At 39.4% G+C, this 24,766-nt stretch overlaps 1 long non-coding RNA gene across 2 annotated transcripts; it reads left to right on the top strand.

The window, feature by feature from the left end:
- Positions 1-4,042: 4,042 nt before the first annotated feature.
- On the top strand, positions 4,043-12,292 carry LOC118878460 (uncharacterized). Of its 2 annotated transcripts, none has more exons than XR_005015003.3 (4): positions 4,043-8,163; positions 8,500-10,276; positions 10,340-11,803; positions 11,963-12,292. It is a non-coding gene; the product is annotated as an uncharacterized lncRNA (long non-coding RNA). The 2 variants fall into 2 exon arrangements; XR_005015002.3 differs by having other exon boundaries at positions 4,044-8,436.
- Positions 12,293-24,766: the final 12,474 nt, after the last annotated feature.

Here is a 24,766-nt window from a genome sequence, read left to right as displayed (position 1 = left end):
GCAGTAAAATCAAAGCTACAAAATTTTAATAAAGATGTTACTCCACGCTATGCAACGCACCTGGAGACCAGGTTGGACTCCCTTCAAACTATGCATGCGGAATATCGTGAAAATCGTCGTGTACTAATTCAAACAATCAACAATGATAAAATCAAGGCAGATTATATTGTCAAAAATATAACGGAACTGTTTGAGGAAGTCTATATAGATATGATGGCTGCCATCAAGACCAAAGTGCAAGGTCAAATTTTAAATTCTACAATGATGGGTGGTAACGGGAGTTTAAATATCACAGTTGATGATGTCAAGCTGCCTACTGTTAAATTGCCTATTTTTACTAGCCCTTATTTAAAGAAGTTTCCCATCTAGAGTCCATAATTGCGAAAAAGTAATAAATTTAAATCGGTTTCATTATATATTCCCTTTCAGAAGAAGCGCCCAAAGACATACAACATTTGGCTTTGGTGAAATCTAATTACGCAACTGTATGGAAAATGTTAGTAAATCTGTACCACAACAAGCGAGTCTTATTTCAGCATTATATGGATATGTTTTACCATCAGGCTGTAGTTCAGCAAGGTGACATAGGAGTTCAAACGTGTCAGACCTGTGTTAATACTTTGGAGAAGGTTGGCGTAGACGTCAACGGAAAAATTATGGAGTGCTGCTGCCAACAGCAGTAGTTACGGTGCACTCTGCTGAAGGGACACCGCTTAATCTTCGACCTTTCCCAACCCCACGGAGTCGATTAGAAGCAATGGTGTGGAACTTTTCAATAAGCTGGCCTTATAGATATCATCTAACGTTATCAACAAGTTCGAAGAAGGTTGCTTAAGGGAAAAATATGGAGTGCTGCTGCCAACAGCAGTAGTTACGATGGACTCTGCTGAAGGGACACCGCTTAATCTTCGAGCTTTCCTGGATCAAGGGTCACAAGCCTCGTTCATCACGGAAAATTCTGTACAGTTATTGGGTCTTCAACAAAGGAAGGTCCATATCAAAGTAAACGGTTTGCAGGAGTCACAGAGACGTCGGGTGAGGTAACCTTGGAATTGGGGTCACGGTTTGATTCTAAAACCAGGTATCAGGTACATTTATCTGAACTCAAGTTTCCAAAGTCTAAAAATCTATCTTTGGCAGATCCGAGTTATTATATGCTGCTCGGCAGTGATATTTACTATGAGTTAATGTTAGGCGAAATATATCAAGGCCCTGTCGGGTATCCGTTGGCGTTAAATACTCGGTTAGGTTACAATCTATCGAGGAATGTATGTGAGCGTGAGCATACGTTATCAGTAGCATCGCACACCGTTAAAATATGCAAACAAGAGGAGCTGGATAAACTAGAAGAACTACTACCAAAGTTTTGGGAATTGGAGCAAGCGGGCGAAGGGGTTTACAGGCTCGCAAGGGAAGAAAATTGGTGTGAAGATATTGGAATTTGCATGTTCAAATATACAAAAGTCACATGGATAATTGTGCAATTCATGTTTGCATGAATGTATGTGTACGAGAGGTAGACGCACATTCCGATGTCTTGGTTTCCTAGGAAACCGAGCAAGGAAACGGGACCATCGTGCTTCTTCTTCCTATCTTCTCGTCGCTCTTTTTCTCTCTCGATATTGTCGTTCACTTCGATTCTGGCGTTGAGAGCGTGCGGTTCACACAATCTAAGTTTGCAATACATAATTGTATTACACATATTCATTAACAAAACCATAGGTTATGGGCCCAGACACAATTTCAGTGAATAAATAATAGTGCCTTAATCGTTACAATCTAAAGTGTATAAAAGTGAACTAATTATATTTGTGTGTGTGCATACGAATATGAAGAACAAGGAGCAACTCCTGAACAATAACGTGGATTAAATTGGTTTTATGTATAACGCTGCGACAATTTCGCTGCAAAACATTTTTCTATTTCCAGGAAGAAGTGCATAGATATCACCAATTCGCCGTGATCTTTCTAGAACACACTTTTGCGGATTCGCCGAGAAATATTTCCTGAACACACACATACAAACGCTTCGACAAATTTGCCGCAAATCTCCACGTTGCGACGGGACAGTGTTGCCAGACAGTGCTGCTGCTGAAAGACATTGTTGCTGGACAGTGTTGAGCGACGTTAATGCTGTTGAAAGTGGCTGGCCGCTGTTGCTAAACATTCCTGTGAAAAGTTATTGCTGTGGAAATTATTGCTGTGAGGGGTTGCTGTTTGGTGTTGCTGAGGAGAGTTGCCAGGTAGTTGTTGCGGTGCTGTTTTGATAGAGAACCATACAATGGATAAAGGGAAAAGAAATATCAAACTGTTTGACGGTAAAAAATATTCAATATGGAAGTTCAGAGTGAGAGCGCTGTTAGAAGAGCACGATCTTTTGAGGGTCATAGATGAAACTCATGCAGAAGTGACCGATGAGATAAAAAAGGCAGAACGAAATGGTAAAAGTTTCATAATTGAATATTTAAGTGATGCGTTCTTATCTTACGCTAACAGTGAAAGCACTGCTAAGCAGATTTTTGCAAATTTAGATGTAATTTACGAGAGAAGAAGCTTGGCTTCGCAACTATCTCTGCAAAAGAAACTTTTAGCCATGAAATTAAAAGGTGACACTTCACTCCTCAACCATTTTAATTTCTTCGATGATCTCATTACTGAACTTATCGCGTCAGGAGCAAAGTTAGATGAAATGGATAAAATTTCCCATTTACTCCTAACTCTTCCTTCCAGTTATGATGGAGCTATAACCGCAATAGAGACTCTCTCTGAAAGTAACTTAACATTAGCTTTTGTAAAATCACGTCTTCTTGACCAAGAGATTTAGCTTAGGAATATAAGTAAGGATACGAGTGTTAAAGTCTTGCAAGCTGTTAATAAAAAGGAGTTAAAAGATGTAAAATTTATAAATAATCCAATGAAGAAGTTTCAGAAGAATCAGTTTAAGCCAAGTTTCAAACCGAAATCAAAATGATTTCATTGCGGTAAGCCAGGTCATTTAAAGAAAGATTGTTTCCTTTTGAAAAGGCAGCCAAATCAGAACTTTTCTGAAAATAAAAGAAAAGATGGGCAGGTTCAAATGACAACAGCAGCAACAGCACAAGCAGAGGGTAGTTTTGCCTTCATGTTGAGAAATCCAATTTCCAATTCAAAGTCAAGCGAGGCTGAGTTTATCCTTGACTCAGGAGCATCGAACCACCTTATAAATGACACAGCATTGTTTTCCGAATATGAGCGTTAGCAATCAAATGTGGCCATCGAGATTGCCAAACGCGGAGAGTTTATCTACGCTACAGCCAAAGGAGTGGTCAATCTTAACAGCTGCGAAAACCAAATCACCTTGCAAAACGTTTTGTATTGTAAGCGTATTCCACACAACCTACTATCGGTAAAGAAGATGCAGGATGCAGGCATGACCATCAAATTTAACCCTGAAGGTGTAAAAGTATCTAAAAATGTTAAATTGGCCTTTAATGGAATATGTGAGTACAATGTACCTATTATAAAATTTCAATTGAACAGTAAAATATTTACGTCTAAAATTTCTAATAGTGCTGAGTATCGATTATGGCATGAAAGATTAGGCCACATAAGTGTAGTAAAATTTTTAGCATAATAGTCTTTTTGAAGATACTAAAATATTAAACAACATTGATTTAAACCATGAATTATGCGAGGCTTGTATAAACGGCAAGCAAGCTAGATTAAAGTTTCAAAAATTTAAAAATAAAGAGAATATTACACGACCATTGTTTGTTGTCCATTCCGATGTCTGTGGTCCAATAACACCCTCTACCATTGATAATAAGAACTACTATGTAGTTTTTATTGATCAGTATACACATTACTGTGTGACCTATTTATTTATTTATGTTTTCAAAGACTTTGTAGCGAAGAGCGAGGCTCACTTCAATTTAAAAACTGTGAATTTATATATCGATAATGGAAGGGAATAATTTTCTAACGAAATGCGTGATTTCTGTGTCGAAAAAGGCATCAGCTATCATTTAACGGTTCCTCATACTCCACAATTGAATGGTGTATCAGAACGGATGATTCGAACAATCACCGAAGAGACTCGATCTATGATCAGTTGTGCTAAGCTCAATAAGCATTTTTGGGGTGAGGCTGTTTTAACAGCAGCCTATTTAATAAACAGATCCCCAAGTAGAGCATTGCAAAAGATAAATAAAACACCATTTGAGATGTTGCATAACAAAAAACCAACGTTGAGAACGTTGAAATATCTTAAAATATTTGGTTCGGCGGTATATGCTTTGAATAAAATACGAAAAAGAAAGTTTGACGAAAAGTCAATTAAAGCTATACTTGTAGGTTATGAACCAAATAATTATAAGTTGTGGTCTGAGGAATCGAGGAAATTTATGATAGCAGGAGATGTTGTGGTGGATGAAATATATTGAACAAAATAATGAATCTTTAAGTAGAGGAAATGAAGAGTTGGTTTTTCCTTTGTTGGAAAATAATGAATCTGTTGATTCTGAGTTAAGTGAACAACTCAATGAAAATTCCACATGTCAAGAGAATGCCGATCCAGTCGTTGAAACTGGTGATAAATTAAAAGAAAATAAAAGTGAAGAAGAAATCAGACGCAGTGAAAGAATTAAAAGTAAACCCAAATTATCATATCGATTTTTCGAAAGAATACTCAAATATGCTTAAATGATATTCCTTATACCTTTGATGAAATTAAGTTTCGTGAGGACAGATCTTTCTGGGAGAAAGCTATACAAGATGAACTTAATTCTCATTTTCCAAAATAATACTTGGTCCTTTGTGCATAAGCCAGAAAATAAAAACGTAGTTGATTGCAGATGGGTATTTAGTATAAAACACGATGAATTTGGGAACTAAGTAAAGTAAAAAGCGAGACTTGAAGCGCGGGGCTTCACTCAAGAATATATGACTGATTACGATGAGACATTTACACCAGTTGCACGAATTTCCAGTTTTCGATTTTTGTTGGCACTTTCAAATCAATACTATTTAATGGTTCATCATATGGACGTAAAAACTGCTTTTTTAAACGGAACTCTAAAGGATGATATCTACATGAGCGTTCCAAAAGGCCTGAATCGCTCTTATGAGAATAAAGTATGTAAACTTATTAAGGCTATATATGGTCTTAAGCAAGCTGCTAGATGTTGGTTCGAAGTTTTTGAAAGTGTGTTGAAGGATGTTTGATTTAAAACTTAGGAGTTGATCGGCGTATATATATTTTGGATAAGGGAGATATTAAAAGAAATATATATATCTTGCTATATGTGGACGATGTAGTAATTGCTACAAACAAATCTGATCCAATGTCCAATTTTAAATCTTACCTTCATGACAAGTTTCAAATAAAAAAAATTGATAGAACTAATGGAGAGATTTGTCTTAGTCAGTCAGCATATATTAAAAATGTATTGAGAAAATTTAATATGGAAGATTGTAATTCAGTTAGTACTCCCCTCCCAAGTAAGTTAGACTATACAGCTCTACAATCATGTGATGCACCGTGTAGAAATTTAATTGGTTGTGTGATGTACATAATGTTATGTACACGGCCCGACTTAAGTACTAAGCAGATATACAAGCAACAACACTAAGGAACTATGGCAATGCCTTAAAAGAGTTCTTAGATATCTGAAGGGAACTGTTAATATCAAGCTTATATTCAAGAAAGTAGCTAATTTTAATAATATTCTTACAGGATACGTAGATTCCGATTGGAAATGAAACTGACAGAAGAAGTACCACTGGGTATCTTTTTAAAATGTTTGAAAATTGTTTGGTTTCATGGAGTACCATGAAGCAAAAGTCGGTTGCTGCTTCATCTACTGACGCAGAATACATGGCCTTGTTTGAAGGTGAAAGAAAATCTTTTTGGCTAAAATCACTGTCAAATGAGATTAATCTAGAATTAAGTGGTCCTATAGATATTTTTGAAGACAACCAAGGTTCTATAAGTATTGCAAATAATCCTACTTTCCATAAGAGAACAAAGCACATAGATATTAAATATCACTTTACAAGAGAGCAAATTGAAAAGAAACTGATTTCTGTAAAGTATATTCCCACAGATCTGCAACTAGCCGACATATTGACGAAGCCATTACCATCTGCCGGTTTATTTCCCTGAGAAGCCAGCTGGGACTTTCTGAATAAACCAACTACAAACCTTGTGAACTGTTGCTGAAAATCCATCGCTTTTAAAAGCCAAACATGAAATGGATCTCATGAAGTCTTTTGTGGTTAAATTAAATTTCCATATTTACTAAGTCTTAAGTAATTGAATTGTATTCATATTCTTGTTTATTTTTTTTTAAAGTACTTGCAATTAATTTTAATTTCCATATTTACCATTTATTCCTGTTTAATTTTATTTGTCAAAGCTTTAATTATGTTAATTTTTTTTTTGTATGGATCTAGTTGGGTTTTACTGGGTTTCCCCAACTCGTGCAGCAAAGGCTGGATCTAATGTATCCCCAGAATTGAAAAGAAAAGAAATGAATTGAAGAAACAAATTAAAACTAAAGCACAAACTAATGTCAGGAATTGAAGTGATAATCAATGTAACTTTTGAGGCAGCGTGTTGGAATTTGCATGTTCAAATATACAAAAGTCACATGGATAATTGTGCAATTCTTGTTTGCATGAATGTATGTGTACGAGAGGTAGACGCACATTCCGATGTCTTGGTTTCCTAGGAAACCGCTCAAGGAAACGGGACCATCGTGCTTCTTCTTCCTATCTTCTCGTCGTTCTTTTTCTCTCTCGATATTGTCGTTCACTTCGATTCTGGCGTTGAGAGCGTGCGGTTCACACAATCTAAGTATGCATTATTATTTGTTCATTGGGAGGTTGTCTGTTTAATACTTATTTGTATTTCACCTATTCATTAACAAAAGCATAGAAGATTTTTTTGTTCAAGCACATAGTCGGCTGCCATCGGGAAAGTATGTCGTGCGAATACCCTTGCTGTTGCACACAGATCCAACAATGGTACTTGGCGACTCATACCGGACTGCTCTAAGAAGATTATGTTATCTCCAGCCCCGTCTAAATGCCGATGTGATTTTAAAGAAGTTTTATTCGGAAACCATAAATGATTACTTTGAATTGGACCAGATGAGACGTGTTGGAGCACAGCCTGGCACAAAGAACAATAACCATGCTTCCGGGGAAATCGAGCACTGCTACCTGAACGCGCTGAATGACTTAATGGCGACCGGACCAAAGTTGTATGTGGGTTTACCAGGAGTACTGATAAGTTGGCAAGCTTTAAAGTATGTGTTCGTGGCTGACGTTGAAAAAATGTATCGCTGCATCAACTTAAATGAAAAAGATGCACAATGTCACCGGGTACTGAGGAAACCGGAAGGTAGCGTTAATATAGAGAAATATATTTGCTCAGGTGTAATGTTTGGTACGAGCGCAGCAACAACTGGCCCCAAATGAAGCGGACCATTTTCCGTTGCTTAAGGATGAATGAATGCGAATGAAAATGTTAGTAGATGATATTTTGTCAGGTGCAAACAGCAAGTCAAATTATTGAAATGTTGCATCTGGGATCTAGTTGTAATACGTAATACGTAATACGTAATACGTAATACGTAATTGGGCGAGTAACAGCCCGCAGCTGTTAAAGAAGATGCCCATCAAGCACCGTGAAGCAAAAGGATTGCTGCAGTTTCAGTCGGAGGAGGCCATACGTACACTTTGTCTATATTGCAGCCCGTCTGAGGATGAGTTCCGATTTCATGTGAATTTCGAAATTTAGACCTCTACACCTACAAAACGAATAATGCTATCGACCATTGCGCGTCTGCTTGACCCAATGGGGTGGCTAAGTTCCATCATTATTATGGCGAAGGTAACGATGCAGTATCTTTGCAGGGATCGACTGAGTTAGGATGATAACGTATCTCCAGCAGTTGAACAAAAATGGAAAAGATTTATGAGGAATTTGCCAAAAATCTCGGAAGTTCGAATTCCGCGCTATATCAACAATGGATCATCGGCTCGGGGTGGATATATATTTGTACGTATATTTTGTGATGCCTCAGATAGCGCTTAAGCCGCGGTGGCATATTTGCGAGTTCAAACAAGAGACCATGAGTATTGCAGTGAATTTATTTACTCGAAAACTAAGGTTTCGTTGTAAGTATTTGAAACACAATCTAAATTTGATGATAAACTTTAATGAAACACGATGAATTTGGGAACTAAGTAAAGTAAAAAGCGAGACTTGAAGCGCGGGGCTTCACTCAAGAATATATGACTGATTACGATGAGACATTTGCACCAGTTGCACGAATTTCCAGTTTTCGATTTTTGTTGGCACTTTCAAATCAATACTATTTAATGGTTCATCATATGGACGTAAAAACTGCTTTTTTAAACGGAACTCTACTCGAAAACTAAGGTTTCGTTGTAAGTATTTGAAACACAATCTAAATTTTATGATAAACTTTAATGAAACTATTTTTTGGTCAGATTCGATGATTACACTCAGCTGGATACAAGGAGGATCGTCGAAATGGAATCTTTTTGTATTAAATCGTATTAGTAAGATCCTAGCCGTTTCAGAAGCACGACAATAGAGACACGTTGCATCAACAGACAACCCGGCGGATCTTCTAAGCCGCGGACTTGATGTGGAAAAATGATCAACGTGTGCTTTGTGTTGGCATGGGCTACAATGGCGATGAGATGAAAGGTATAAAAAGCTGCGCAATTTCAACTGGGAGGAGGGTCTGCGCGTCTTACGTATTATGGCATATGTATTACGTTTTGGCAAGAACTGTCGCAGAACGAGAGCCAAACGTAAAACCAATGATTCCCTTCAGACGCCATAGGCAAAACAAGTTAACGAAAACAGCGTGCCTTTAAACTTCAATCCCTAATTTGATGCCCAGAAAAAGTAATTCGATTGGGCGGCAGATTACGTGATGCAATGATGTCTCAAAGGAAAAATTTTTCTTATATCCTTCCGAATAAACATGATTATATTACATTGGTGGTGCAAAATGCTCATGCCAGTACTCTTCATGGTGGCGCCGCGCTCACGTTAGATTTCATTCGCAAAAGGTTTTGGATTATTGATGGAAGAAACGCAGTCCGGTCTGTGACACACAAATGTATGGTGTGTTTCTGATTGAGGCCTGGGCTTGCTAAACAACAATTGGGTAATTTATCAGCGTCACATCAGCAGGAGTTGACTATGCTGGACCCATAAGTATCCCTCCTTCGAAACGTCGTACTGCTGTTAAGGGAGGTGTTGCAGTCTTTATTTATTTGGATTCATTCATTGGAGCTCTGCATCGTTATGCTGGGAGACGATGACTTTGTCGGGAATTATATTGGAATTGCGGGACAAACTTTTTCGGTGCAAATAAAAAAGTGCAGGCTGACCAATTGGCATATCAAAGGTATATTGCAAAGTCGATAATTCCAAGTCTCGTTGACAAAGGTATCACATGCCGTTTCAACCCGTGCACAATGTCACCGGGTACTGAGGAAACCGGAAGGTAGCGTTAATATAGAGAAATATATTTGCTCAGGTGTAATGTTTGGTACGAGCGCTGCAACAACTGGCCCCAAATGAAGCGGACCATTTTCCGTTGCTTAAGGATGAATGAATGCGAATGAAAATGTTAGTAGATGATATTTTGTCAGGTGCAAACAGCAAGTCAAATTATAGAAATGTTGCATCTGGGTACTTTTACACTACGTAATTGGGCGAGTAACAGCTGTTAAAGAAGATGCCCATCAAGCACCGTGAAGCAAAAGGATTGCTGCAGTTTCAGTCGGAGGAGGCCATACGTACACTTTGTCTATATTGCAGCCCGTCTGAGGATGAGTTCCGATTTCATGTGAATTTCGAAATTTAGACCTCTACACCTACAAAACGAATAATGCTATCGACCATTGCGCGTCTGCTTGACCCAATGGGGTGGCTAAGTTCCATCATTATTATGGCGAAGGTAACGATGCAGTATCTTTGCAGGGACCGACTGAGTTAGGATGATAACGTATCTCCAGCAGTTGAACAAAAATGGAAAAGATTTATAAGGAATTTGCCAAAAATCTCGGAAGTTCGAATTCCGCGCTATATCAACAATGGATCATCGGCTCGGGGTGGATATATATTTGTACGTATATTTTGTGATGCCTCAGATAGCGCTTAAGCCGCGGTGGCATATTTGCGAGTTCAAACAAGAGACCATGAGTATTGCAGTGAATTTATTTACTCGAAAACTAAGGTTTCGTTGTAAGTATTTGAAACACAAACTAAATTTTATGATAAACTTTAATGAAACTATTTTTTGGTCAGATTCGATGATTACACTCAGCTGGATACAAGGAGGATCGTCGAAATGGAATCTTTTTGTATTAAATCGTATTAGTAAGATCCTAGCCGTTTCAGAAGCACGACAATAGAGACACGTTGCATCAACAGACAACCCGGCGGATCTTCTAAGCCGCGGACTTGATGTGGAAAAATGATCAACGTGTGCTTTGTGTTGGCATGGGCTACAATGGCGATGAGATGAAAGGTATAAAAAGCTGCGCAATTTCAACTGGGAGGACGGTCTGCGCGTCTTACGTATTATAGCATATGTATTACGTTTTGGCAAGAACTGTCGCAGAACGAGAGCCAAACGTAAAACCAATGATTCCCTTCAGACGCCATAGGCAAGACAAGTTAACGAAAACAGCGTGCCTTTAAACTTCAATCCCTAATTTGATGCCCAGAAAAAGTAATTCGATTGGGCGGCAGATTACGTGATGCAATGATGTCTCAAAGGAAAAATTTTTCTTATATCCTTCCGAATAAACATGATTATATTACATTGGTGGTGCAAAATGCTCATGCCAGTACTCTTCATGGTGGCGCCGCGCTCACGTTAGATTTCATTCGCAAAAGGTTTTGGATTATTGATGGAAAAAATGCAGTCCGGTCTGTGACACACAAATGTATGGTGTGTTTCTGATTGAGGCCTGGGCTTGCTAAACAACAATTGGGTAATTTATCAGCGTCACATCAGCAGGAGTTGACTACGCTGGACCCATAAGTATCCCTCCTTCGAAACGTCGTACTGCTGTTAAGGGAGGTGTTGCAGTCTTTATTTATTTGGATTCATTCATTGGAGCTCTGCATCGTTATGCTGGGAGACGATGACTTTGTCGGGAATTATATTGGAATGGCGGGACAAACTTTTTCGGTGCAAATAAAAAAGTGCAGGCTGACCAATTGGCATATCAAAGGTATATTGCAAAGTCGATAATTCCAAGTCTCGTTGACAAAGGTATCACATGCCGTTTCAACCCTCCCTCAGTGCCACATTTTGGGCGACTATGGGAGGCGGGGCTCAAGTCGATGAAATATCATTTGAAGAGATATGTTGGAGAACGTGTGTTAACTTTCGAGGAGATGTCCACTGTTCTAGTGCAAATCGAGTCGTGTCTAAATTCTAGACCATTCTGTACACTATCAAATGATGGTGCTGACTCCGGCCATTTCTTAACAGGGGACTCATTGTTGGCTCCACCGGCTACAGAAATTGAAAAGTTAAGTCTCACAGAACGTTGGAGAAACTATCAATTTTATGGACAGCAATTTTTGAAACTATGGAGAGCGGAGTATTTAGCAAGCCTACAACAAAGACCTAAGTTGGCTCAACCAAGGGAGAACTTGCGTGTTGGCGAATTTGTTTTTGATCAAGGAGACCGAATTCCATCAAACCGATGGGCTCTCGGACGCATCATAAAGATTCATGTTGGATCAGATGGTTTGGTACGTGTTGCTACATTGAAAACCCAATCGGGCGTCATAGATAGACCCATAGCCAAACTTTACCCGCTGCCAGTCAAAAATGGGTTGCTGGCTGAAAGATGCTAGACCTACACGAATATGTTTATTTTGCACTTTCTTTCTAACAATCTGTATTTTTAGGTGGTAAAAAATGGAGCGAATATATGAGATAACACCACTAGATATGTTGTCTGAAACAGTCATTAAAGGCGGGATGATGTTGGAACTCGCGTTAAATTCAATCTAGGCTCACCCTAAAAACTCTTGGAGAGACAACGAGAGAGAATTGGCAACTAGAGCACGATTCTCTCTGCGGATGCACATTTTTTCCTAGAATATTAGCTGTTCTTTTTTGAATCCCTTTTTGTGTCTCGAACTTCGAAAGAGCTCATGTATATACATACAAACATGTCGGTTGACCGCATGCTTTTTTTAGTCTTAGAAATCACCCTCAAAAAGCCACTGGAGTGGAAAACATCTCTTTTTTTTCAACAAAATCAGGAATTACAGTCAATTATAACGTTTTGATCCGAGCTCTGGTTGTGTTTTCATATTTGGTTGGACGAGTCGGCCCATTTCCCCCGATCATAAGCCCTCTGCCGCTACGGATGGCAATTCACCGTGGCCGCATTATAAATCTTTAACGCAGTCTGGAGCTCCGTTTTGGTACGCAACCAAGAGCCAGCACATATATGTATTAGAAGTTCTTGGTTAAGGTTTTTGGTAGCGTAAATTTAATACTATTTTGTATTAAGGAAAAACGCGAGAACTGGTGATTGCAGGGAAATCCGGGATTTATTCGATGACGAAAGTGTGCGGAATGATTCTCATATAATAACTGAACATTAATTATACCCATTATTCGTAGAGTAAAAGGGTATACTAGATTCGTCGGAAAGTTTGTAACAGGCAGAAGGAAGCGTTTCCGACCCCATAAAGTATACATATTCTTGATGAGGATCACTAGCCGTTTCGATCTAGCCATGTCCGTCTGCCTGTCTGTCCGTATGAACGCTGAGGTCTCGGAAACTATAAGAGCTAGGCTATTGGGATTTGGCATGCAGATTTCTGAGCTTCTTGCGCAGTGCAAGTTTCTTTCAGCAGGGTGCCACTTCCACTCTAACGCCCACAAGCCGTCAGTCTCTGATTAGCATTCGTTGTAGTCAGACGTGTTTTCTTTTCGCTATGAATTCTTATTCGTGCTCCGAGTGCAATGCTGAAGTTAGAGCAGCGCAGCTTCGCGGTTTTGAGGCGGTTCGTTGCTCATCGCATTGTCGTCGTACTTTTCACACTGCATGTGTTGATCTCCCGGAGGATGCTATTAGGTTATTAACAAATATGCCGAATCTACTCTGGCAGTGTGATCGCTGTGTTGTGAGTAATGATTCATACTCCAAAATCGATGAAGTAATGGAAGAACTTCATGACCTGAAGAGTCTATACATGGATTTAAATTCAAAGTTTCTGAAGGCTTTTCCCAATTCTACCACTGACAATAGCAATGTCAGTCAGCGTAAAAAAATGGTGAAACCATTGGCTCCGCCTTCTTCAATTGGTCGTCAAGCCAACCATGCAGACCTGATACCCCCCGCACCAGTTTCTACTGCCGCCAGGAACCATGCAAAGAATAACAGGAACAAGAGGCAAATAGTTGGTCAAGCTCCTAATTGTGAACTTCTCGAAGTTGTGCCGAGCAATAAATTCCTTCATATTGGTAGATTCAGAGCGCACGTAAAATCTGATTTTGTGTGTGAATATGTTGCAAATAAGCTAGGTGTGGATACCGCCACCATAATTTGCAAGCCTTTAGTCAAAAATGGTGTAGATGTTGCTACACTGGAATTCGTCAATTTTAAATTAGGAATACCTGAGCAGCACTTTCAGACTGTGTTTAGTGATGCGTTCTGGCCCAATCCAATCAAGATCAGTCGATTCATCCACAGGGATAGGCCGATTGTTGATGGGAACGTTCTGGATTTGCACAATCATCATACATCGGAATCAAAAAACCCCCAATAATCGGCGCCTCTGGTGTCGATTTGACTACGGCAAATTTTTATGATCCGCTTCCTCATCTTCATGCTACTTATTCGCAATGTCAACGTCCGCTGGTTTCGATATCGCTAACTGCTACCATTACTCTCTCATACGCCGCTCCTAGTGCACTCTTAAGTATTGGGCGCCCGTCACTCACAAATCAAAAACATTATCAGCTGGATTTTTCCTTTCTTGTTCTGTCTAACGTTCATCAAACGCTCACTGGAGAGGCGTTTTCACCAGATTCCGTTCAGATTCCCGCTCTAAGCGCTCTCTTCGGTGATGTGCACTCATCACAATCAAAGCAACATCGGCATCAGCTGGATTTGTCGTTGCCTATTTCTCGCAACGCTTGTCAAACGCTCTCTGGAGAGCTGCTCTCATCATATTTCATCAAGATTCCCGCTCTAAGCGCGCTCTTCGGAGTTGTGCGCTCATCACCGTCAAACAAACAAAAACGTCAGCTGGAGTTGTCGTTGTCTGTTTTGCGCGACATTCGTCAAACGTTGATCGATGAGGCGCTCTCATCATATTCAATCACTCATCTCCCTCTAAGCGCGCTCTTTGGGGATGTGCATGCATCACTATCAAAGCAACAACAACATCAGCTTGAGCTGTCGTTGTCTGTTTCGGACGACGATCGTCAAACGCTCTTTGGAGAGCCGCTCTCATCATACTTCATCAAGATTCCTGCTCTAAGCGCGCTCGTCGGAGTTGTGCGCTTATCACTATTGAACCAACAACAACGTCAGCTGGAGTTGTCGTTGTCTGAATTGTGTTACGTTCGTCTAATGCTCACAAAAACCCAACGGCTGGAGCTTTCAAAATTTGCTCTGAGTGATACTCGTGATCACAGTATCATTTCCTTATTACCGCGCTCCTCTCTGACGCTACGAAATTGCTTGAATTTCTCATCGACTGCTTTCTGTGGCTCTTCCCGATGGCAGCATCAACAACAACTTTGTCCATCTCTCCCCAACTTGGATAGATATGCTCTGTTAACGGCGACATTGCCATCGCTCTTAAGAACTAGTTGCTCTTTACTAAAAGTATCTAGCAAACTTAGGGAATGCATCGATCCTAGTCTGCATGAAAAAATTCGTATTAAAAACACTACATTACTGAAGGCGATCTGCGGGCCTACAACATTTGGAACGCATGAACAAATACTTCCTAGGGCATTGGACTATGATGCCTTAAATGCGAATCCGGAAATTGTTGATCGTGCTATTGTGAGTACGGCCCCACTAAAAATTTATTTTCAAAACATCTCCGGAATGCGGACAAAGGCGGAGCAAGTATACCTTGCCACATCCCAATGCGAGTTTGATGTTATAGTTTTAGTTGAAACTTGGCACGAAAACCCACTGTGCTAGAGGAGGTGGTGTAATTGTTGCTGTTCGCTGCAATTTGCGCTGTTTGTCAATTGGACTTCTCATTGAAGATACCCTTCTTGATCAAGTTGCGGTGTCGATAATTGAGGAATCGGAATCGCTGCAAATTGTGGTGTCATACATACCACCGAATGGTTCATATAAACTTTACAAGGCTCATCTGGAAAACATTACCGACATCTACAATAATCTGCAGGACCATCAACATACCTGTGTGATTGGAGACTTTAATCTATCATCCCTCGTTTGGTCTCAGGATCACTGCCAAGCAACATACATTAACCACACGAGATTCTTTTCATCGATGATATTTTCAGTATGGGCTTAATACAAGTCAATAATAAATTCAATAACTTACATAAAATTTTAGACTTAGTATTCCTTAGCGCTGATATTAACTTTTCTTTAGTCCAATGTAGTTCACCTATAAGCAATTGTGATATTCATCATAGACCATTGCTACTAGGTATAAACTTTTACAGTTTTGCGCCTTCAGCTGAATATTCACCTAGATTTATTTTCAATGAAACCAGCCTTTGTGCCATCAGAAATGAGATCTCTGCCATTAACTGGGAGTCAGTTTTATCACATGTCAGTTTGGAGTCGTGTTATGACACATTTTTAGTTGTTATTTTAAACATCATTAAGAACAATGCTCGAGAAAGGGTCCACAATTCGTTTAAGTTGCCATGGTGTACGAAAGGTTTGAAAAAGCTTAAAAATCTTCGAAATAAATTCTATAAAAGGTTTTTAGTTACACAGGATCCTGGTGATTGGAATAGACACTTGCCTCACAAACGAGAATTTGAATTTCTAAATAAATTTCTTTACAATCAGTATATAGCGAGTGTTGAGAACGGCCTAAAAAGTAATCCCAACTCTTTTTGGCGATTCATCAATTCAAAGAAAAGTGCTTCTTCAGTTCCATCTGCTATGTTCCTAGGGAATTTATCTTCCAATTCAAATACAGAAACTGCAAATCTCTTTGCCTCTTATTTTAAAGCTAATTTTGAGCCAACAGCAGCCTGGAATGATTCTCAAACCTTAAATGCAATCACTCCTCTATTGAATTTAGGTAGTTTAACCGTGCTAGAAGAGAATATTCATAGGGCTTTGGAAGACGTGGATGAATCGTACACTCCGGACTGTGATGGGATTCCGGCCTACTTTCTGAAACATTGTATAGAGGTGCTATGCGTTCCACTAAAAATTCTGTTTGATAAATAACTTTCTAGGGGACACTTTGCGGATAGATGGAAGGTCGCATCCGTGACTCCAATTTTAAAATCAGGGCCGAAGAATAACATTGCCAATTACAGGCCTATAGCAAAGATCAGTAATATCGCTAAACTCTTCGAACGCATTGTTGCCCATAAATTATCATTTCTTGTAAAAACATATATAAGCACTTCTCAGCATGGTTTTGTTGCAGGTCGGTCAACTACGACTAATCTTGCCGTTTTCAGCAACTATTGCATTCATGCCTTTAATATGCGATATCAGGTTGATGCTACTTACACCGATTTTGCGAAAGCCTTTGACAAAGTTAGCCACAGTGCCCTACTGGCAAAACTGGCCCGCTTGGGTATACATTCGGCACTACTAAATTGGATAAAATCATATTTACACCATCGACTTTATAGAGTTAATATTAATGGAAAATTCTCGGATTCCTATTTGGCAACCTCTGGCCTCCCTCAGGGGAGTGCTATGGGACCTCTGCTTTTCATCATTTTCATTAATGATGTGAGGTTCTGTCTATCTTCAGAGTGTCTCCTGTATGCAGATGATTTAAAAATTTTTAAGTCTATTAAAGAAGCGACAGACTTACAATTGGTTCAACATGACTTAGATTCCTTGAGCTCTTGGTGTAGCCGAAACTCGCTTCCTCTTAACATAAGCAAGTGCTTCTATGTCACTTACAGTAAATCCGCATACAATATCGTCACATCTTATAATATCAATGGTCAACCTCTACAACTGCGGCAGGAATCCTTGGATCTAGGAGTGTTGTTTGACTCAAAATTTAAGTTTGCAGCACACTTCCCTACACCAGACTTGCGCTTTATTTTGCATTTGTCCGATCTAAACTAGAATATGCGTCTCTTATTTGGAATCCCTTCACTACCACTCATGGAAACAGAATAGAACGTCTACAGAAACAGCTTTTGAAATTCGCGTTGTTGCCGCTAAGGTTTTTAGACCCTACCCCTTCATACCACCAGCAATGTAGGCTTGTTCACCTACCATCCCTTGAGCATCGTAGAAGTATCCTCGCCATTTGCTTCATCTCTGATTTGTTGGATGGTAGTATTGACTGTCCAGAACTGCTATCGAAAGTTGGTTTTCACGCCCCGCCTAGGCAACTTCGGAATTTTGATCCCTTTTTCCTCGAGCTGCGGCGGACAAATTATTCCAAAAACGAGCCCCTCTATAGGGCCTTATATGAGTCTAACGCACTTCCAATTGATATGCAATTGGACTACTTCTCAAGTAAATCAAATCTTAAGCATAGGTTAGTCAATTATTTTGTAAATTTTAGTACGTAAGATAAGTTGTTGAAATGTTCAAGTAGCCAGTAAAGGAATTCCGTTGGCGAAATGAAATAAATAAATATAAATATAAAAACTTTGGCTCCTACAGTTTTGATGCTAGATAAAAAATTTTAACTGATATGTGTTAGTCTCGTCAATACCTATCGATTAATACAAAAAATCTTTGCCACGCCCACTCTAACGCCCACAAGCCGCCTAATCCTGTGGCGCACACATTTTTCATGCTAGAAAATAATTTTAACTGAAATGTGTTGGTTTCGTCAATACCTATGAATTGACCCAACAAAAATTTTGACACGCCCACTCTAAAGCCTATAACGCCTAAATCTGTCTACCGCCCACAAAACCATATATTGAGATCGTGGGTAGGCGGTGCATTTCAATCTCGCTTTATTGCTTGCACATCTCCATTTCCCTTTGGACCCTTTAGCTGAGTAACGGGTATCTGATAATCGAGGAACTCACCTATAGCGCTCTTCCTTGTTTCATTTTACATTTCTCTTAAGCCTATCTCAACTAGGGCCTAGAGACGGGGCGAATTCGCGAGAGCGAAGAAAGCTTTATTACGCTCACGCTCCCGCCTTACCCTCCACAACAAATTTTAAAAAATAAGACCCCCTTGGCACTTACAATCAGATGCTATAGACACACATTTAAGCCAATATAAAAAAGCAACAACAAGCATGCCAATATTAAGAAAAGAATTTCTCGAAATAAAATCAAAACTGACCAACTACACTTTTATATACACGGACGCATCACAAAACCAAGACACAACTGCTTATGCCATAACCACAGAGAACATTGTTCTAAAAAGAGCCATCCTTCCAAACTATACATCAGTTTATACTGCAGAAATTATCGCAATACTAGAAGCCACCGAGATAGGCCTTAATAAAGGAAAAATCTGTATCTGCTCTGACTCCCTTTCCGCAATTCACTCGATTCTAAACATAGACAATTTCGCTTATTATCCCACGAAAATTCGTGGTATAATAAATAACGCCTACCCCAAAATAAAAATCCTGTGGGTTCCGAGCCATGTTGGTATTAGTGGCAACGAATTTGCTGACGAAGCCGCAAAAAACGCAACTATCGCACCACTGATCACCACACACAATATTAACCAATCCGACATAAACAGATTTTTAAAAAAACATTTCTGTAGCACCTCCCTCAATCTTTTCCAATACTCCTCCAGTTGGTACCAATCCATAAACAGCAACCATCTTAACATAAGCGACTACACAAAAGCTAAAGAAATAGTCAAACTAACACGAAAAGACCAAACCCGAATCATATGATTACGCCTGGGCCACACCAGACTTACCCATGAATTCAGACTCCTTCAGGCTACAGACAACCCCTGTAAGTTCTGCAGTAATAACTCAATGTCAATAGACCATATCCTTAACAAATGCACTGCATTTAATTACAACCGAACCCACATCCCGAATAATAACCTTACTCCACTTCTTTCCAATCCTACGACCACCAACCTCCTTCAACTTCTCGATTTCCTTAAGAAATCTAACTTATTATATATATATGATGGACGTTGATGCACTACGAGCAGTACAAACAAGTGGCCCAACGACACCAAGCACGTGCTTGTTACGCGCGGGGCCCTTTTATCAATTTGGGCAAAAAATACGAGTTCGCGAGGAAGATACAAAAAACAAATAGAGACGGGACACAAATGAAAATAAAAGAAGCATCTAAGAATGAAGCAAATGAGTTAAAATATTAGTTTTTAATACCGGGATAGAAGTTGAAGTGCAAATTAAATGATAAAGGTTGTTATAATTATTACATAGAACGCGAAAGGGCTCGTGCAGACAAAAATTATATGTACATCGTGGCAAATTTAGGGGATAATAATTTCGTGTTAGTCTAACAGGAACATTGAAAGTTAGGCGGTTTACAAGTTCTACAGAATCAATATCACCTCTTATAAGATTTTGCATAAAAATAGTACCAAGCATTGTTCTACGATTTGCAAGGGTAGGTAAATTAAGCAATAGTAATCTACTCTGATAGGAAGGTAGCCTTATGTTTTGATCCCAGTTCAAACTACGAAGGGCAAAAAGAAGAAATTTTTTTTGTACCGACTCAATACGGTCAATATGCACTTGATATTGTGGACTCCAAACCGAAGAACAATATTCCATAATAGGACGGACAAGGGAGGTATATAATAATTTGGTTGTATAAGGGTCATCAAATTCTTTTGACCAACGCTTTATAAACCCAAGAACACTCATGGCCTTGCTGACAGTGGACATTATGTGGCAGTCAAATTTAAATTTCGGGTCCAGAAGAACGCCTAAGTCATTAACTGAATATATACGGTCGAGTGGCGTATTTTGAAGAGAGTAACTAACAAAAGCAGGAGTACCCCTATGAAAAGTCATAACGTTGCATTTAAGGCAGTTCAAATTTAAAAGGTTATACTCACACCATTCCTGAAAACAATCAATATCTGACTGTAAGTTGAAACCCGACGCTATATCATTATGTGATAAACAAAGCTTAACATCATCAGCATACATTAGTACACGAGAGTGTGTTATGATAGAGGGAAGATCGTTAATAAACAAAGTAAACAGCAAAGGGCCCAAGTGACTACCCTGAGGCACTCCAGATGTCACATAGATCAGTTTAGAGGCAGCGTTCTTGAATATAACCCTCTGAGTCCTACCATTCAAATAACTTGAAATCCAAGTTAATAGATTACATGGAAACCCAAGCTGATTTAATTTGAATAAGAGAAGAGAGTGGTTGACAGAGTCAGAGTCAAAGGCCTTACTAAAATCAGTGTATATAACGTCAGTCTGCATTTTATTCTTAAATCCATTTATTACAATAGATGACAATTCCAGAAGGTTGGTGGTGGTCGATCTTCGCTTAACAAAACCATGCTGACACGGTGATATTAGCGAGGAACATAAATGTTGCAAATGAGAAGTAATAATACGTTCAAATGCTTTAGGAATTGCCGACAATTTAGAAATACCTCTGTAATTCTGAGCATCCGCCTTCGCACCCTTTTTGTGAAGTGGAATGATAAAAGAGTCCTTCCAGATAGTAGGAAAAACTGAAGATGAAATAGACAGATTAAAAAGTTTAAGAATCGGTTTACATATGGTTGACGCACAAAACTTAAGCACACACCCGGGGAGTCCATCAGGACCGGGAGAATAAGTTGGCGTTGTTTTTTCTAAGTCTCTTACGAGAGAAATTTCCGTAATTTCAGGGGTAAAGATACAATTTGCCTTATTTAAGGGATTAGGGTAGTTAGAATTTGACCAAGCAGCCGAACTATAAGTAGTTTGGAAAAACTCGGCAAATAAATCAGCAATTTCAGAATCCGTCGATGCCTCCATTGAGTTAAAACGTACCGATGAAGGCAATGCTGACGACTTACGCTTGGCATTGACAAAGTTATAAAACTGCTTCGGATCATTTGAAAATTCCAATTTACATCTACTTAAATACATAGAATAGCAATGACTATTGAGAACATTAAAATCCGATCGAGCCACCACATATTTCGAAAAATCAGATGGCTTACCCGATTTCTTATACTTTTTATAAGTGTTTGTCTTAAGGTTTTTAAGTCTTTGAAGCGCATTAGTAAACCAAGGTGGCCTGTTTGTCTTTGAAGGAAACCTATCAGGAACGCATTCATTAAAAAAGGTATTTAACACTATATAGAAGTGTTCAGTGGCACTTTCAATATCCATACAATTGTACAATTCTGTCCAATTATATTGAGAAATCATGTCGTTAAGTTTTTTATAGTTACATTTTCGGAAACATCTCACTTTAGTTTGAGAAACTAAAGGAGAGAGGGTATCAACGCATGGGAGGCAGATTGTCAATTCCATTGTTGGATGATATCGGTCTTCAGGAACAACAAGAGCGTCAATTCTAGATACCGTGACTTCAGACGGGTCTGAAACAAACACAAGATCTAGTTGTCTATTTAATGAATTCCGTATAAAGCTTACTTGCTGTAACGATAATTCTAGAAGACCATCTACAAAATCATGGGCGGATAGAGGTATAGCGACTAGTGAGTCAGTAGGAGGAGACCAAGAAATATCAGGGAGATTAAAGTCACCCAAAACAATCAAAAGGTCACTGTTAGAAAGAAGGGATAGAACAGATTTTATCGCAGACAGGTGGTGCTCATAAATTATTAAATCAGAGCCAGGTGGAATATAGGAACATGTAACAAATATTGAGAATGATTGCAAGGAAACTTTCACACTAACAAATTCAATTTTATTAGGAGTATCAGAGTGAATTCTCTCGGATGTTAGGCTAGTGCTAACGGCAATCAGCACACCGCCTCCCCTACGTGATGAGCGATCGGTCCTATAGGCATTAAAATTGTTTGACAGAACTTCATTGTCAGATATCTCTGGTTTCAGCCAAGTTTCCGTAAAAGCCAAAATATCAGCAGTAAATGCAGAGGAGTCAGCATAAAGCTTTGGTAGCTTCATATTTAGTCCCCTAACATTTTGATAAGCCAAAAATAAACTTTTTAGTTTTTTGGCGCAGTGGAAGGTCTGTTATTTGTTCTCGGTTTATTGGGAACAAATTCTTTTATTACTAAATCATCATTAAGCCAAAAGTTTTCAGAAAGTAGTACCTTAAACACATCAGGCGGAGCAAATATTTTAAACGACGATATACTACGAGCATATGAAAATCTAAATTGCTCAACTGAAATATTCTCGGATGGGAATTTTTCACGAATAAATTCCAAAACATCCTCAGATGTTGTATCTGGGGTGAACCTCGAAACAAATAAGTTTTTTCTTTGTGGAACAACTGATAATTTCTTACGTCCCCCAGCAGCAGATTGCACCTCACTAAGCTGAGAGCCAGAAACGGTAACTTCTGTACCTATAGATACGGTCGGCACCGTAGCCGGCACTGAAGGTTTTTTTACCGGCCGACTTCGAGAAGCAGGGACTTCACCTAAAACAGCTGTATCCATAGGCGCAGTGGGTTCACTTACCACAGTGTCAACAGAGACTGCTGCAGCCACCAAGTTCGGATTTGGGGTGGATACCGTGACCGTATTAACTGCCGCTAAGCTGGTTTTTTTACGTTTGGGCGACTCAGTTAGTAATTTTTTATTATTAAATTGGGCACAAACGGTATTGAACCCCTCATTGAGCTGTTTAAAAGCACCAGAGAGATTCAAATTTGGCAGGTTCAGAGAGAGTTTAAGTTACAGTTGTAATATAGAGCGGGAGAGAGAGTGAGAATCAAAGAGTTTTAGCAAGTTTAGTGAGTATAAGAATTACACTAACAAAGCTAGGAGATTAAACAAATCGAATATAAATGTTAAAATAACTATAATCACTGGGAGATCTAGTAAAAAACACTAAACACAATAACCCAGCGGTTAGACTAAGCTTTGTTAATAAACAAACACAAAACATTCGCAAAAAATCACAGAATAGACAAAAATTCAGAGCACAAGAGTAAACACAACCGTTCACAAGCGACGCTAAATCGACGCTAAACCTCTTATAATTGAGATACTTTGTTAATACACCTGAAATGTACTTTATTAATTAAGAAGCGAATACCATTAATGAATTATACCCTTAGTAATTAAGAACCGAATAGAAAATTGAAATATAGACTTTAAGCCAGCCTAAAGCCTAAGTAGCTATGGCTGCCTACCTCTGTTGCTTTAGTTTTAACTTTAAGCAAGCAGTTTGTAAATAAATAAATAAAGACGCGCAAAGTGCGCGAACACCACCCCTCTGAAGGACCGCCGTCTTCAGTACACCACAGGCAGCAACACTAGCCTATGGATCGCTCGCCGGTACGTGCCATCCATAAGCGTCGACGTGTACTGCCACGACACGTCCGACCATCTACAGCTGCGGCGGAAGAAGGTCCTCTGCGACGACAACGAGAGCTCCCACGGCAACGTTTGGAACCTCCTGATGCTGGAGACGTACTCCTGGGACCATCGCTGCCAAAACCTGTGCCTGAGAGACGAGACACTGCGCCAACGTCGCAAGCAGATTGGGCTGACTTGGTCCGGAAGCTCTGTTGATGGTGGAGCCAGTTGGAACAGGCTCCTGAAGGAACAGGTGCATTGCAGACTTCGCATCTTCCTCCCAAAGTCCGCCGAAGTGAGGTGCTCTGTTCGGCATGACTGGAAGACTCTCATGTGGCGATCTGCTCCGACGACGTTCGTCGGAATCCCGCGTTGGAATCAGTGGTGAGGTCAGACAATAACTCTAAGTGGACCGCTTTGGACGCAAAACATATACACAACGACACGTATGACTTGTACGGTAGCTTACCACGAATACGATACTGTAGCAGGATTGCTACGTATTAGTATGTATGTATGTATGTGTTGTTGTATTCCTTCTAGACCATTCTTGTACGTTCTAAGAATAAGTTGTTGTGGCGGTGGCGTTACCCCGTTCCAACGAGGCGGCCAAATAATTCTTCCCTCTTCACGGAAGGAAGTAACTTAATATAAAAAAAAAGAAGAATAAGTTGTTGTTGTTGTACGATGCCGCTCACTGTTCTCTATCTCTTTCATCGGTTTCACACTCTCCCAATGATTCGGGGGTTGATGCGGGTCGTGAGCTGAGTGCGAGAGCATTTAATCGCCGACCGTGATCTTGAACAGACGAAGTTATAAAATAAAAGTAAAGACCAGAAGTACATATATTTGTGTTGTGTTTAACTTTAGGGGAATATATATTAACCCCTACAAAATCAGAAGTGGGCCGATCACGAGCCAATTAATTAAAACGTTAGTACAAAGGAAAATCAAAATGAACGATTGAACAATTAAAAAGGTGGTTGAGTATTGTGTATTGAAGTTATCAACAACCGGAACAAAGAGACAATTGATCTTGCGATTAAATAATATACCGAAGGAAATTCGTGGACAGTTTGAAGAA

This window comes from Drosophila suzukii, unplaced genomic scaffold (assembly GCF_043229965.1).
Source record: "Drosophila suzukii unplaced genomic scaffold, CBGP_Dsuzu_IsoJpt1.0 scf_24, whole genome shotgun sequence".
NCBI lineage: Eukaryota > Metazoa > Arthropoda > Insecta > Diptera > Drosophilidae > Drosophila > Drosophila suzukii.
Note: the sequence above shows the minus strand (reverse complement) of the source record. Positions and strands in the feature narration are given on the sequence as shown.